This window comes from Armigeres subalbatus, chromosome 2 (assembly GCF_024139115.2).
Source record: "Armigeres subalbatus isolate Guangzhou_Male chromosome 2, GZ_Asu_2, whole genome shotgun sequence".
Lineage (NCBI taxonomy): Eukaryota > Metazoa > Arthropoda > Insecta > Diptera > Culicidae > Armigeres > Armigeres subalbatus.
Window position 1 is genome coordinate 34,145,317 of NC_085140.1, and position 17,866 is coordinate 34,163,182.

General features: G+C 36.6%; 1 protein-coding gene across 3 annotated transcripts in view; it reads left to right on the forward strand.

The window, feature by feature from the left end:
* The first annotated feature begins 657 nt into the window (after window positions 1-657).
* LOC134218440 (tyrosine-protein kinase Src64B) overlaps window positions 658-17,866 on the forward strand; it is a 266,520-nt gene continuing 249,311 nt past the window's right edge. Inside the window, exons 1-2 of one of the 3 annotated variants that reach the window (XM_062697430.1) lie at window positions 658-1,082; window positions 1,689-2,269. The gene's annotated coding sequence lies outside the window, so the exon portion shown is untranslated. Of the gene's footprint in view, window positions 1,083-1,140; window positions 1,327-1,688; window positions 2,270-17,866 lie in introns of those variants that run through there. The other 2 variants (XM_062697431.1, XM_062697432.1) reach the window with 2 other exon arrangements.

Sequence of the window (17,866 nt, forward strand, 5' to 3'; positions counted from 1 at the left end):
TATAAAACTGCATGTTTGGTTCAGAAGATCATCAAGTAGTCTGTCCATCCGGAATAAATTTAGAACGCTTTTTTATACCGAAGTTGGATTTTCTCCAGATACAGGCAACTTTTCCAACTTCGGAAGTAGTGCGTTGGGTTCGCCTAAGGATGCGCTAAACAACGCATCAATTAGTTTGACAGATAAAAGTTCGGAAGAAAGTTCGGTTCGGAAGTCCCGATTTCCGAATTCTAAGTTGGTGCTACGCCGACAATATATCCGTTGCAAAACCTAAAATTCCCTGCGAAAGATTCGATTTAACACCAAAAAAAGTTGATATAGCGTACTTCCCGATTTGTGTGTTTTTCATCACACCCTTTCGGATTCACGACCAGAGTTTTGGCGATATAGAACTTGCTGACGTTTAATCATCTTTCTCTTTCAAGCACATAAGAAGGATAGGATTTGTTTTCATCAGGGAACGTTTCCCGATGAAAACAAATCTATCCTACGCGCTTGAAAGAGAAAGATGTTTAAACGTCAGCAATCCTTATCGATGATGGGTGTGTGAGTGCCACTCAACATAAACAAAGCGACGTTGCCGCTGTCAGAGGGGACATTTCCTTTATGCTGCGCGATTCGTCAACATAACACCAACACCACACGCTTCTTCTTTTCTCTCCATACGAGAGGGTGTTGAATCGCGAGCATAGCACACAGTCGCTGCGCCGCACAGAAGACGTTCTTGCAACAACAACAAAACTCCAACATTGCATTCGGTTCTCGTGGGGGATCCTCCGTGCTCGGTGTTCAGTTGAGAGAAGAGTGTGTTTCAGTCAACATCGGTGTGAATTCGCGCGGTTGGATCTTTGGATGGGGCTTTCTTCTACCATTGGGTCTAGTGTTTTGTGGCTACTCGGTGGGATTGTGATTGCTCGTTGGTTATCATCTCACATCATGGATACCGAAGGAGATTGCCAACTGCTTTGTGATTGGCGTAGAAAATAGTGAAGAAACTGGTTCCATTATAGCGGTCGTGAAGGTCCGCAGGACCATTCAGAAAACTGTACGGTGCTTGTTTCCGATGAGTGCGATTGAGATAGGTTTGTGCAGAGCAATAATTTAGTTTGTGATTTTTGGGATTTTGAGAAGGCGAGCCCCCATTTTGGTGCACGCACGCATCTTCGATAACCACGGAACGGTAGAAATCTAGATGGTCGGATTGAAGAGATGTTTTTGACGTGTCTATAAGTTAATTAACGTAACAAATCAAGAAAATTCGAAGAAGAGTCAAATCTAGTGCAGGAGGAATATCCTTTTTGGGGCTCTCCGCGCTTAGTTGTATTGGTGAGGCATGCTTTGTGTGTAGTGACTTTGTGGTGGATTTAACGGGGGAGAATGCGGTGGAAATGATGTTCTAAGGGTGGAAAAGGTTTCGATTTTCCTGTGTCTACTAGGACGATGATTGTCGCTTTCCAAAAACGCAAGACAATGAAGAAGCAGTGAAGTCATTCCGGTGGTGGAAAAATTTGGGGAGCATCCCCTACAAAAAAGTGTATCCTTCCTTTATACACACACTTTTCATCTTTTTTGTGGTATTCCAACCATCCTCGAAAAGTGACAAATTGATCGGAAATCGGTGTAGTGCAGGGGTCTATGAAAAGGTGGAACGAGTCCTTTTGCAATTAATTTTGTCTATTACAATTCAGGTTTTTACAAGTAAATAATAATGAACAGTGTAGAGTATAAAACTTCAATAAATGAAAAAATAATATCACGTGAATCATAAATAAACAGCTAATGTGTGGATATAGAAAAGAGTGGGTTTTCAACTCGTGATAGCAAGCAGCAGAAAAGGTACAAAAATGCTAGTGCGAATGAAGATTTATTAGGAAAGTTGGGATTAATTAGGATTATTCAGCGACTTTATTGGAGAGCCGTTCAGCAGTGCCGTATCAGTGTGTAAGTGCTTGTGCCAGAAAAGGATACATCAGCAGCGTACATCGTTCGAGGATTCATAAAGTGGAAAACACACAAACACAATTGAAGGTGAACTGCGCCGCTATTGCGAGACGTAGACGACGAATAGCCTACTTGTACTGGCGGTGTGGTGGATTGTGTAGCGGAACTAGCGGAAAAACAGCCTACTTGGATTATGTACATATTCCGACAACAGCAACAACAACAATAACACAATAGTGTGGACCCAACGCCAAAAATAGCGGAGGAGTGCAACGGTGTGGAAACTACAGCCGCCGAATTGGAAATTGGAACATCAGGAATAATAAAGGTTTGTTGAACTTTGATGAGCTTGTTGGTGGGGTTTCCGCTGTTTTTTTTTTGCGATGATGATGTCTCAGGAAAGGTTGTTTTTCAGGCATTGAATATGTTTATTATATGATCACATTTTTTACTGGATATTCAGAAATAATACCGAAAATATCTAATGATACTTATGTACTTGGTTCCTTATTGTAATCCATTTTGAAATATTTGTCAAAGCTTCTAAAAGACAGATCGTGACAAAAAAACGCCCCTTCATTTTACAGTACTGGGTCATATAATGCTTTATAGGGGAACGGCACTTCATCCCATAGTTCCTATTTCCATCCCATCAAAAACAAAGCAATGAAAAGGAATTTAGTTTGTTTCTTATTTTTGTGATTTTTTTTACCAGTGAACACGTGTATTAGCAAAAAGAAGCGACGAGGTTTTTTTGTTTGCGATGAGATGAATATTGTTTAGTGAGATAGAAAACGGAACAGTTCCCCTACTTGTAAAAAATTTAAAAAAAAGTTTTCTCCATATTTTTTCACTCCAAAATTCATCGGGAAGTGATTAAAATGGAGCACTACTTTAGTAATCACTACTTTAGCTTTGTTCTGCGTCAAATGCGGCGGAAAAATCAGTTAAGAATAAGGTGAACTCTCTCTATTTTGATATTCTAGGGTAAAATGCCCAATAGTGGACCCCCTAGTAGCGTAATTTTGCTCTTCCTGTCATAAGGCATAGAAATTTTCAACATATTAACTTTGCTTGATATCTAACAACAAGCTCTGCATCCCCTTTTCGCGATACATACATAAAACACCCAAATACACAACGTTATTCGTTGCAATTAACATTTTAATGTCTAACTGAATTCGCCCTATAGTAGACCCCTTAGGGTCCATAATAGGAAATTGCTTCCCTATAGTTGACACTTCATTTGATTTTCATGTCCCGTTTCGGAACGTTCTTCTTCCCTATTATGAACCCCCCAAAATATTCCTATAATGGACACTCTCGTGTTTATTTTTTAAAGAATTGTAAAAAATCATCTAATTTGACTTTCCATAGCATTTCCAACGCATGTAATCAAATCATAGGACTGTAAGGTAGGTTCTCCCGATAGAATTTCATAGCACAATGTTGACATTGTAGTGTAATAATGCAAAAATGGCTTGAGGGTCCACTATTTGTTGGGGGTCCACTATTGGTCACTTTACCCTATAACTCAATATTTTCCTTCACTCAATCAAGCATACTGCGTTCTATCCGTAAGACGATTCCCCCCTTAGTCGATATTCTTTAAGGGCTGTCCACATACCACGCGGACAGGTTTTGGCCAGTTTCAGATACCCCCCTTCCCTTTGGTGACTATATGAATTTTTTTCCAAAGGAGGACAATTCCTTCAAATCGTGCCAAAAAGGAGGACATTTGGTTGAAAAGGAGGACATTTAAAAAAATACCAAACCCTAAATTTCCCGAATTTGATATTAAAATGACTGATTTTTCGAGACGTCGAATCAAATACGACATACAAATTTATAAAAATAACAAAAGAAAGAACGAACTCACCATCTTTATAGTGAAATCTTATTAAACAAGCTTCAACATATCTGAATAATGGTACATAAATGTTTGATAAATCGATATGCTGACATTTTCGGCAGCATTGCACAGAATTTTAGCAAGTAAAACTAAACTATGATTATTTTCGAATGACCTAACCATACACCATACACCAGACACCTAGTAGACTAGCGGAGATTATTATTTGAACACCAACAAGTTCATGGCATGCGAATGCTTCTAGATTCCCAGGCTTTCAATAGTCTTTTTTTGTGATAATTCGAAAATGTTTTCAGGCTGGATACAACTACGTAGATTTTCATGGCGATTTTGAAGCTTGGCGGGGTGTCACTTTCAGGGTGTTATTCATGATTATAGAATGATGAATCTAAGAAAGATTACAATTAATTTGTATAGAATATTGTTGAGTATGGAATATATTTTTACACCCGTCTTTGCAATGGGGTCATAAGTTTAAGTCCCATGTTTCCTCAAACACATTTTATTTAAACAAACATTCCACATGCTGTAAATATACACAATGAGCTTCCAAATATAGTCCACGTTGATTGGAAAATAGGCATTAAACTTTGATTCACTATTGAGATCCATTCTTGCATCATTTTTTGGGAAAATTATTAAACTCTGTACGTTATGTGGAAGATATTGATTTGGAAAATATATTGGAGGTAACCACTTTCCCTTCGATGGGACTCGAACCCATGACCCTACAGTGGGTTCGAGTCCCATCGAAGGAAAAGTGGTTACCTCCAATACATTTTCCACATCAATATCTTCCACATAACGTGCATATTCTATATGAGTTTCATAACATTGTAAATTAACGTCCAAGTCAGGTGGCTTAATCCCCGGAAATAGGCAATTAACTTTGATTGAATTCAGTTGAATATCTTTACCTGTTATGGGACGAGTTTAGCACTATTCCATTTAATTCGTAGGAAGTGAAAAGTAGGAAGAGAGAATCTCAAGGGGGAAGCGAGTGATGAGCAGTGAGAAATGAGAAGTGAAAAGCAAAAAATGAAATGAGAAGTGAGAAGTGATAAATAATAACTGAGAAGTGAGGACTGAGGAGTGAAAAATGAGATGTGACAAGTGAGATGTTAGAGATGAAAACTGTATAAATAATTTTTATTCCTATTAACTTTCTTCTTTTTCCTTCACCTTTTTCTTCTTCCTTTACATATTTCTTTCTTGTTTATTCCTTCTTCCCTCTTCCTTCTATTTTCTTCCGACTTCCTTTTCCTTCATCCTTTCCCTTATTTTTTTCTTCTACCTTCTTCTGCCTTCTTTCTTCTTTATATTTTTTAATTTTTTCCTTGTTTCTCCATCCTTTTTCTTTATTCTTTCTTCCTTTTTATATCTTCTTTCTTCCACTTCCCTTATTCTTTCTTCCTTCTTCCTTCCTTCTTTCTTTTCAATTCTTCCTCCTTCCTTCTAACTTCTTTTTTCTGTCTCCCCAACAAACATTTGGAGCTCATAGAGCGCTTATTCAACCAAAAACCATCTTTTTCAGCTAAAAACCTAGCTTATTCAGCTTAAATTGATAAGAAAATTATTTTTGAGCTTTTTAGTGGAATGTTTTCAACTGTCATAAGACGAGTTTAAACAATCCCATTGAATTCCACCACCAGCTTAAATTGTTTTTGGGTCATATCTAACCACTAATTACGCAATTATCGCATTTCAATTATCTCATTTCTCACCTCCCACTACTCACTTCTCACAGACCTTTACAGACATTTTGTTGATTTCGAAAACATTCGGCTTCCAAACAGTATTCTTTTGGGCTGTCAAACTAAACTATTTTGGGGTTTTAAACAATATCTGTTTGCAATTTCGTACGTATAGAATTAGTTTTCCAAACGGAATCATTTTGGAATTCCGAGCGGAGCTTTTTAGGCTCCTGAATGGAATTCTTTTTAGGTTTAGAATCGTTTTAGGATTCCAATTGGAATCTTTCTTTGATTCCTTTGAGAAGCCCAAAAAGTTTCCATTCAGACACCCAAAACAAAATCATTCGGAAGCCCAAACTGATTCCGTTTGGAAGCCCAAAAGCTATCCGTTCGTACGGATTTCCGTCCGCATAGAATTTTGTGAATTTTCTTTTAATCTTTATTATAGAGATTCCAGACGAAATGTTTTGGTCCATTTCACGAACATCTTTCGGACTTCTAAGCAGTATCATTTGGGATCTGAGAAAGTAATTGTTTTAAGCTTCCGTACTGCATTATTTTGGCCTTTCGAACGAAATTATTTGGACTTCCGAACGTTTAAAAACGAAATTCCTTCGAGCTTCTGAACGAAATTCTTTTGGACTTTCGAAAGAAATTCCTCTGAGCTTCCAAATAAAATCCTTGTGGGGATTTTTAATAAAATTATTTTAGAATTCCGAACGGAATACTTTTGGGCTTTCGAAAGGAATATTTTTGGACTTTTGATTGAAGCCTTCTGGGCTTCTAAACGCAATCTTTTTCTGCTTCTGGACAAGGGATTCCGAATAGAATCCTTATGGGATTTCCTATCGAAGCCCTAAAACGATACTTTTGGGCTTTCGAAAGGAATATTTTTGGACTTTAGATGGAACCTTGTAGGCTTCTAATCGCAATCTTTTTCTACTTCTGGCCAAGAGATTCCAAATAGACCTGTGCGCCGGTCATGTAATCGGCGGCGGCGGCGTCACGGCGGCGCGCCGTTGTCTTTTATCGGCGGCGGCGGCGGCGGCGGCGTGAACCGGCGTGGATGAAAAAATCAATGGCTAAAAAAATCTATAAAAGAATTTCTGGAGGAAATTGAGATTTTTTAAATTCTAATTACTTATAAATTTCATTCCTTGAGAATCTAGCAATAGCATTCAGCAATTCGTAGGTGGTACAAACATAGCTTTTGTAAGAGACTAATCATTATCTCTTAAATGGAAGCAAAGGCACTCTCTAACAGGTGACATTTGCCTGGCCACGTCCTTGCGAATACTAAGGAAGGGAATTTTTTAGTTGGACACCATCTTAAGATGTAGAGATTTCTACTCATAGGTGCCACGGGACTGAGCTCGTCTTGGTAAAACCCTATGAGAATTTCTGCGAGAAAACATGTAGGTATTTCAGGTAAAATCCATTCAAGTTCTCTTTGGGACATTCATCTAGTAAAATCATATAATATTCCTGCTGGATTTCATTCGGAAATTTATTAGGGAATAAAATAGTTTCCGATTGTAGTCCGTGAATCATTTTCAAAGGGATTCCTAAAGGACTTTTCGATAGAATTCTTGAAGTAATGTTCAAAAGAGTTTTTGAAGGCATTTCTATTTTTAAAAGTAATTTCCAAATTAAAAGTAATTTCCTGAAGAACTTAGGCAACCGAAAAAATTCTTGAAGAAAAATCAGAAGGAACCTTTTAAAGAAATTTTGAAAAAATTCCCACAAACATTAAAAAAAAAAGTCCGTAAAGAATTTCCGAATTCATCCCAAAGGCAATTTTTGAAGGTATTTTTAAAGAAATTTTCAAAGGTATTTTCGAAGAATTCTCAAATAAATTTCCGAAAAATTTCTTAGCAAATTTTCAATGCTTAAAGATATTTCCAAAAAAAAATCCGTAAATGAATTCCAAAAGATTTTTAAGAGATTTTTGGAGGAATTCTAAAACAATTTTCGAAGGAACTACTAAAACATTTTCTGTACACGCAGAAGTATCTTGCAAGATTGAAACAACTATTCCGATTGTTGCATCAAACAATGCGAATATTGTTGTTTCAATCTTCAATGTTGTTGTTTCAGCATGTTCACATGCTTTATTCAATCGAATGTTATTGTTGTTTCAATCTTGCATCGCATGATTGAAACAATAATAATGTCATTCTATTGACAACCATTTCATGATTTGAAAAATCTGTTTAAACTGATCTACGTAGATCATCCTGTCTATATGAAGTAAGCACGGTGCAGAGGTAAAGTGGATGACTCGCACTCCTCATGTAACTAGTTCGATTCTGCTTCTGTCACTTTTCCTTGTATGTTGAAGTCATCGCATTGTCGATAAAGTAGTTTCACAGCGTTTTTTGAATGTAAAAACAACCATGAATATTGTTTTTTCTGATGTATTATTTGACAGTGACAGCTGGAAAGCAGGGTTGAAACAAATATATTCGAGAGTTGAATCAACAATCGCGTATGGTTGTATCAACAATAAATATTGTTATTCATAAATCAATGCAAAAATATAGTTGATTCGAAGCAGAATCCGGTTGATTCTACCGTATTTTTTCTCCGTGTAGATATTTCAAAAGAAATTTGTGAAGGATTTTAGGAAGGTATTTCCGAAGGGAATTACTGAAGAATTTCTAGAGGATTCTACTTAGCAATTTCTGATGAAATTTGCTAAGGAACTCCTGAATGAATTCCTAAGAAATTTCCTTAAAAAATGCTGGAGGAAATTCTTACTTAAAGGATTCCTGAGGGAAGTTCTGGAATATTTCTTAGAAACCCTTTGAATTTTTGGAGGAATATTTTGAAAAATTTCAACATTTATTTAATTTCTAGATTTACATCCTTGAAAAGTTATGCCGATTTTCCGAAGGAATCCCTGGAGGCATTTCTGAACGACGATCTTGACAATGTCCAAAGGAATTCTCGGAAAAAAATTAAGATTGTCAGGCTCCTTCAGGAGTTGCTTTAAAAATTCGAAATTCTTTTAGGAATTTGTTCAGGAATTCTTAAAGGAATTTTCCAAGGTTTTCCTTTTCAAATTTCTGAAGGAATATGTGGAGAAATTCGAACTAAACCCTGGATGAAACTCGAAAGAATTCCCGAAAGGCTTTCTGGAATTCGATTCCGGAAGAGTTTTGTAGAGCTCTTCGAGACGATTTCCGAGGAAATTACCAGACGAAAATCTAAAGGAATTTCTGGAGGAAATTGGGTTGTTTAGGGGTATATATGTTTTTACATATTCTGAATCTGTATAAAAAACTCCAATTTTTCAGAATTTTTGGACCCCGGAACTATATTTAATTTGCATTTAAAATTTATATGGGACTTAAAATTTGTTCTTGTGCTGCATGGGCCAACTGTCATTTTATGAATGTTAGTGTCATTCTATCGATTAAAATGACATATTGTTTGCTATACAGAAATGTAAATAAAAGGTTTACAAACAAAATAAAAATATGTTGTGGTTCAGAAAAGCATGCTCTTTATGTTAAACTATAAAAAACCTCATATTTTTCTCTGCTAAACAACCCAATTGCGAATAGATTACTAAAAAACCCGAAGAAATTCCTGTAGAACTCTAGAAATTACTTCAGAAATACCAGTAGGCATTTCCTCTGAAAACGTATTAGGATTTTTTTTCGTAAACACCTTTGATTAATGACTTGTGAGGAAAGTCAGGGTTTTTGGTTTTTCGTAAAAGATGTTCAATTTTTATACACACAGTTAAGTTTGTCATTTAAGGTGTTTTTTATGAGAAATTGCGAAAAAAGATTCGGCTGTCGGAAGGACTTGAACCCACACTGTTTTATTAAGTACATGGACGTATTACCAATTATGCAACAGCTGCCCTTGCGAGAACCTGTTCCATAACCAGCTAATAACGATGGGATATCAGTCAATTCCGTATCCATCGAATCGACTTTGGTAACATTTCACACCTTTGAGATTTCCAGTAGAAATTCCTTCAAATTTTTTTTACGGGTTTCTCTGGAATTTCCTCTAGGAAGAGGAAGGGAGGTCTTTCAGAAATACCTACAAAAACTCATTTAGCAGTTCTTTCTGGAATTATTTTCGAAAATCTTTTCAGATTCTTTTTAGAAAATGCCTTCAAAAATTTATTTGGAAATTCCTGCACAAAACTTTTTGAGAATTTCTTCAGAAACTCCTCCAAAAATTTGCTTGAGTACTCCTCAGATTTTTCCCTAAATAATCTTAAAATTACGTCCGTTACTAATCAAATTTTTGAAAGAATTACTAAAATTAACACTAAACGAAGAAAAATTACCCAAGTAATCATTAGCACTTTATTACGCCAAACCGCCATATACAACTATTTAAAAGTAGCACTATATGGCCGATTTGGCGTAATATGGTGCTTATTGGTTCTGGGTAGAAATCTATTACTGAAAGATTTCCGGAAAGAATTCGTGAAGGCATTTTGAAGGAATTCCTGTAGGAAGTTCTGAAAAGAATTCCCGGAGAATGTTTTCAAGGAATTGCTAGATCTGAAGAATTCCTTTAGGGAAATTCGAAGAAATTCCTTATGCTATATCTTGAAGAATTTATTCAAAGAATTCATGGAATAATTGTCGAAGAAATTCCAAAACGAGAAATTACCGAAAGAGTTCTCATAGAAATTTCCAAAAGTATTGCTTTCAAAAATGAAGGATTTCCTGAGCAATTTTTGGAGAAACTTCTAACTCTTTAAGAAGTCTCTGAAGGAATTTCCAACGGAATTTTCATAGGAATTCCTGCAACCATTTTCGTATGCATTCTTTGAAAAATTCCGAATGAAATTCTTAAAGGATTTACTGAAGAAATCGTTAGGAATTTCGTACGGAATCTTCGATAAAATACATAAAGAAATTTCCCGAAGAATGTCTGAAGTAATTCTCTCAGGAATTTAAAAGAAACTTTTTGGAGGAACATCTGAAGGAATTCCCAACGAAATTTCTTTATTTATTTCCGTATTAATTTCTGGAATATTTTCCGAAGGAATCCCTGGAGGAAATTCCGAAGGAAATCTCAGATGAATGTCGAAACGATACTTCTTAGAATATTTTCAGGAATTCCAGGAATTGGAAGTTTTTGAAGAAACATTCACTGAAGATTTTATAGTTAAACAATAGTAAACAATTTAAAAAAAAAATCAAATTAAAATTTTGTAATGTTTGAAGCTGTCTGTGGTTTCCAAATTCAAAATTGATTTAAAAGTTAAAATTTTTATTCGGAACACAAAGCAAAAATATAATCAAGATAATGAATGTTCTACTAAACTTGATATTCCTGAGCTGCTTTGATTTGCCTACAATAATGCAAGATCCTATAATAATTGTTGAGGAGCTTTGGGCATGTATCCAGGCCCTCACAAAAGGATATGTACCAAAACAAACATATTTTGCGAGTCACCTACAAGTTTAGGTGCCCGACAGAATGAGGCTTAGACTTAGACGAAATCCAAAAACCAGTTAAACAATTTATGTATGATAAGAAAATTATTTTGAGCTTTTTAGTGGAATGTTTCACCTGTCATAAGACGAGTTTAAACAATCCCAAATTTAAACTCGACTCAAGTCGAGTCAAGTACGAGACACTGAAGACAGCCTTACTGTTGAAGCCGAAATACGTATCTGTCAGGATACAATTAAGTGAGTGGAATTCAATGGGATTGTTTAAACTCGTCTTATGACAGGTCAATTTATGTATTATTTTACTAGATAAAGCATCATTCAAACTCTCAATCTAATCAACCAACTAATTCATTAACCAAGATAATACATGTCACTACATCGACTTAAAGACACCATCACTTGAGGTAGATTTGAAATTGAATTCTGACGAGTTCCACCTTAACATCATTCATGAATTGTCATAAGACAAGTTTAGTACTGTTCCTACTATTGTATTGCTTTAGATATACGTATTTTGACCTCAACTGTTAGGCCATCTTCAGTGTCTCGTTATTGACTCGATTAAAGTTAATTATATTGCTATTTGTCAACGGCGTGGCAAAATTATGACCGGCGGCGCGCCGACCCAAAATCGTCGGCGGCGGCGGCGTGAGTAAAACCACCGGCGGCGGCGGCGTGGCGCGGCGGCGCACAGGTCTATTCCGAATAGAATTCTTATGGGATTTCCTACCGAAGCCCTAGAACGATTTTTGTTCAGAAGCGCAAGAGAAATCGAAAACCCAGATAAGTTCCTTCCGAAAGCCGAAAAAACTCCGTTCGGAAGATCAAAAGATCTCTGTTGTAAACCCAAAAGAAGTCCGTTCCTTCCCCTGGGTTTCCGAAAGAAATATCTTTATGCTTCTGAAAGAAATTCTCTTCTAAAACAGAATTCTTTCGGGCTTCCAAACAGAATCTTGTTGGGTTTCCGAATAAAATTATTCCTTTTAGACTTTTGCGTTAGGAACCACTGGTGCTGGATCACGCCAAACCATAAGACAGATGTAGGAATGCTTCGTTAGTAGTATAGCTTAATAATAGAGCTCGTACTTCGCGAGTTCGGTCTCTTTCATCCTTCACGCGTCGGGTTGAGTAAGTGATTTATTGTTAGCTTTTGAGTATAAACAGAAAAAGAAAGAAAAATTACTTTTTCAAAAACTCATTTCAAGTCGTCTTTACATTGGACTACAAAGCGCAGCCAGCTGAACTTCTGAATGCAATTTTTTTTCTGCTTTTGTACAAGGGATACCAAATCTATATCCTTTTGGGATTCCGAACAAAACTCTTCTGAGATTTTTTTCGGAAGACCAAAAAAATCCGTTCGGAATACAAAAAGGATTTTGTTCGAAAGCGCAAAGGTTTTCCGTTTGTGAACATGAAAGAAGTGCGTTCCGTTCTTAAAGTTTCCGGACGGAGTTATTTCTCCTGTGTCTCTCCTCCGAATCGAGCTTCCAAACCGATTTTTTTGGACATTTTGAAGATTTTGCTCCCAAAGATTTTTATTTGTCGTTATTAACTTCGACTTTCAACCTGAGGCTGGTTCATCTCGGAACATCCAGAGATCTCGTCCATGCTGCTAATACTCGAACAAATCTCAAAGTTTTTCAAATTTAAAGTCAGATTATTCAATCTAATATTGTTCATGGTACGATGAACATTATGCCACATAAATGAGCGATGGAGGCTCAACTGGTAAATCTTCAGCACATTAAGAGCGACTTTTTTACAGGCATCGCATACTTCAAATCCCAACATGAAGTTTTTGCAAAATATAACATAGTTTTTTTTAATCAATTTTTCAAATTCTCGCATCAGAAGTTCATTTACCCTATTAATAAATATTGCATTCTATGCATTCAATTAGACTATGCTCCCATTACAGTGCCAGTGTAACCACGAATCGACCAGCTGTATTATTTTAGCTTACGACTTCAACTGCGGGTTCTTTTTCATCTTTTGTTTCTCCTCCATCCATTCGCATCACGCATCCTTTGACCTGCAACCATCTGCGCTCGCATATATTTAGATTTAGCCTCCCGGCCCGGCCTGCAGGCAGTCAGTTCTAAGGTAAATTTGTTCCCAACCTCGAAGCAAACTAAAACATCCAAAAATGCTCAAATCTACGATGGCTTTGCTACCAGAACTAAAAGACTTTGAGAAAAAAACGAGCACTTAGAACAACGGCTCTTCTACGGACGACGAGGTGAGTCACGGACGGCGAGGGTGGAACCAGAAGACATGCGTGCATTTGGTCCCGATTCTCAGCAGAACCGGTGCCGATCGAAAAAAAGATGTTCGTGCGCAATCAAACGGCTGGCCGATTCCCTCGGGTTGTATTGACGGCTACCACATAGCCAATGGGATTGGACGGCGATGTCCTTAGCAGACTGACTGGCTTCTGCTTCAATCAGCAGTGCTGATGTGGGCCTACTCACGTATAGAACATCAAAGGGTCGAATTCACCTGGCTGGATCATGCGAGTATGATCGGCTAAAGATTTTACTTTCCTTCCGAAGGAACGTGAGTGGTGATTTTGTTCGTTCGTTTACAAATCGCGGACTGGTATTGGAATTATATTCAAAGGGAGAATCATTTCTGTAGATGTTGAGCTGTGGGTTTGCAAATTTTCATAAATGAAATTCGGTTATGATGTAGGGGAACGGTTCGGCACTTCATCCCATAGCTCCTATTTCCATCCCATCAAAAACAAAGCAATGAAAGGGAATTAGTTTTATTATTTTTGTTTTTTTTTTTACCAGTGAGCACGCCTTTTTTGCTAAAAAGAAGCGACGAGATTGGATTTCTTTGTTTTGCGATAAGTTGAATATATGTTCAGTGGGATGGAAAACGGAACAGTTCCCCTATTTTATCGCGGACCCTCCGCAGACTACGTGGCTGGCGACGTACAGCCACGGACCGAGCTGAATGGAGGCGACTGTTAGGTACTGCACAGAGGCCACTCCGGACTTGGACTGAATAAATAATAATAATTGTATTACAGTCGAAGGATGCGCTATTGTTCCCAAGAACAAGAATACCATGTTTTTTAGACGCCAGCATCAATTCTAGCAAAATGTTTGTAATTGTCTTTATGAGGTTTCAGGGGTTGTAAGTTTTAGCGTTTTATGTTGCTACTGCACATAACATTTTCAGAAAAACCATACAAAATGAAAGTGGCCAAATATTGTTTACGTAATTTATGGATCTTGATCGAAACTTGTTGAGAAATTATTTCATAAGTTTATTCAAGAATTTTTTTTCAATAGTAACTTTAGAAACTAATATAATACGGCATTCATTCAAAACTAAATTATTCTCTCGAATTTCTATGGGAAATTCTTCTTAAATATCTGTCTGCTACTCTCAGGCATTCCTGCCTGGGTGTTGCAGACACATATGTGTCGAGCTTCTCGGATTCAGAAGCAATACTCATCTCAAATGAATAACTTTCCTTTTCTATTGGTGGTGCTCTTCGCGACATATGGCCCCAGCCTGAATTGCGTTGCGAGAGCGGCACGATGAAACCTACAATGCACCGATGTATGATCTTGTTGGTATTGAACCAGCCTCTGAGTCGAATGCAATGCATCCACCAGACAGCTTACGTTATTGCTGGGCCGATATGTGTGGGATGCATGCTTTCTCTGCTGCTCTCGAGTCGAATCTCGGTGACGAACGACAAAGGTACAGCGTCACTTCGCGGCTGCTGTTGCTGGTGGTTTATTTGCTCGGTTTGTCAGTCTCTGAACTCCTGAACCCACTGCGAACACGTTGTCTGTTGATATTACCACCAGGAAGAAATTTTGTTTTCTGGATTGTATTGTGCTGATGGAACTTCCATCATGGTTTATTCGATTATTGTTTGAGCGTTGTTTAAATTTGGATCTATACAAAGTGTGCAATGAAACGGCGCGATTGAGAATAAAACTACAGACAAACAGACATAACACTGATGAAATTCTCATCGTTCACTGTTTTACTGGTTATTTTAAATAATCATTAGTTGGTCAATCGGTCACAAGTGGCGCGCGCATCGGATTTGCTCGAGTTTGACGTTTGCTCACCAACGCCATCTGGTTCGTGATTTGCCCAACTAGGGTATCTGTTCCCATATTAATAACAGCCCGTATATTAATCTCAACCGTCGATAAACCAAATAAAAAATCAATTTGATTAAAATTTCTCACATCGTATGTACACAATAATGAATAGACCACCTTCTCCAATGTTTGGAATATTATTTAAAATTCCGTTTGAGTAATGTTTTAGTTCACAAGACTCAAATTATTAAAAACAAAATTATAAAATCTGAACGGTTGATTTGATGCACTGCTCGATTGCTACTAGCAGATTCATCTCATTTCACGCCGTTGTTTTTCACTCAATTTCAAGCTAAAACGAATGAATCCTTTCAAAATACACTTCACAACACATAGAGCACATCACAATTTCACTATAAATATAATCATTTTTGAAAAACTAACGCGATTTCCTATAGTTTGATATAGGTTTATTTCGAACAACGTCTAAATTATTCTTGTCCGTATTCCAAACTATTTACATGGCTTGCAGCATCGGCAAGGGTTGCCGACCTAGATTTTTATTTCAAAAATGCTCGAATGAACTTTTACTGTGAAATTCAACTCTTATGTTTGTAAAACAAGGTATATCGAAGAGATAAGCTATGACAAACATAAAATTAAACTGATAAGTTGGAAAACTACAACAAAAACTGTAATTTTGTAATTATATTTCAACAATTACAAAACATTGAAGAATTCAGCATCACTGCAATCATATCGTTACGTATACACACAAGTAATAGTGTGCGTATTTTATGTTGGAAACAGTATTATTGATATAGGTACAGGCATAGGATTAACTTTTTGAATGTTATTGAAATAGGTGCATGGCAGTGATGATGTTTTTAGCTAAATACTTCTATAATGTGATAACAATTTCATTTTGAAGTTACCAAATTGTTATTAATTAAAAATGACGTGAGCCGAGCATAATTATTCTCATGTTTCTTGATTATTGGGTGAGAAATAAATGCATTTCATATGCGCATTGGCTTATTATTATTGATATAGGAACAGATACCTAAGTGAAAACAACAGATGTCGTTAGTGTGTGCATGACGATGAATTTGATGAGTGAATGTTCAATGTGTTATGTCTGTTTGTCTGTGATAAAACGTTCAGTTTCCATGAATAAAATTGTTATCAAATTGAAATTATTACCATTTGGGTGTCTTGCTGATAGCTGTATGGTAACTTTCTGTTTCAAATTTGGTATTTTGCGTTTAGTTTTTAGAAAATCAAAAATATAAAGTAGCCCTGGAGTCAAAAAGCCCCGCCGGACGGTAACGCTTCAACAAACCAGAGTATAATTGTAGAACCAGTGCCGTCAAATCTCATTGTCAATTGAATGTTTTGAACCGAATTTGAACAAAGCCTATGTAGATTTCAATTAAATAACAGAGATGTCAATTGACAGAACAGAATCTTTCAATTAAAGACGGATCAATACAGATTGCATGGAAAACGAAATGGACAAGAAATGACTGACTGTAAATTTACTATTCGGTTTTCAAATGAATGAAACAAATGTATCAGCACTGCTTAAAACAAATTACTACAACCAGGTTAGAGCGGCGACTATCCTTTATTTTTTCCTTTCTAGAACCTTTTCCCATACAGTCGATTGTCTACATCTCGATGTTCTTTATCTCGATATCTCTCCCTATGTCGATGGTTTTGTTAGCCCTTTAAATCTACATACACTTGGACTTTCTACATCTCGATAACTTCCCTATCTAATTTCTAGGTGACTAGACCATCTATGGATAATAACAAACATACTAAAAACAAGAGATGACATTTGTTTAGTTGTTGTTTTTCATAGAAATTAGCTTTTTTTGGATCTAGCCCTCATTTCAATTTTCATTCCATTGCTCAATCTCTGCTTATCTCGATGGTCCCACAAACATCGAGATGTGGAGAGGCGACTGTATAAGATGATCTGCAGCAATGATGTATCCACCCAACTAGCGACTGTTAGATTTTCTAACAATTCTGTTAAGAACCTACCAAAACCAAAACCAAAATCCTCAAAATCGGTGAAAAACTGAAAATGTGTTGATCATTTTAAGTCCGTGGGTACCCGGGTACCCTGTCGGGTTAAAAAGCATGTCTAATGTCCATGTCCAATTATAATTATCCCACCCAACCGGTGATTCTTACAATTCTGTATGAAAACCTACCAAAAAGAACTTGGCATATGCGAAATTGTTAGGCGCTTATACAAAAAATGTAAGCTCACAAACAAACATTGTATGAAAAGCTTGGACAATTGTAAGGTCTCACACAATATTTGTATAAGAATCTAGCATTTTCGTATATGTCCAGTTCTTTTTGGTAGGTTTTTATACAGAATTGTAAGAATCACTGGTTAGGTGGGATAATTATAATTGGACATGGACATTAGACATTAGAGTGATTCAAATTTTGACTTTTTTGCTCCCCCATGCTTAAACGATTGCATTTGCCTTTTTATTAACCCACCTAAATTTTTAGCTAATTTGGAAGTAAATTGGTGAGCACGCGCGGTTTAAAGTTTGTATGAAAATTGCTATGAAAACAGTAATTTTCATGGAAAACCGTTCCCCAACGCTTCCTTTTAAGCTCTAAAAACATATAGTACATCGGCAACATAAGAAATTTTACAAGGAAACAGGCCGTCTTTGTTGCGAAACGATTTGATGATCACAAGAAAAGTCATTAAGGAAATACTGAATCGTGGGAATTTCAATTTAACACGTAAAGAATAATATCAATATCAATAATGAGCATTTTGATTTCTTCATATCTTTGCTTCCAAAC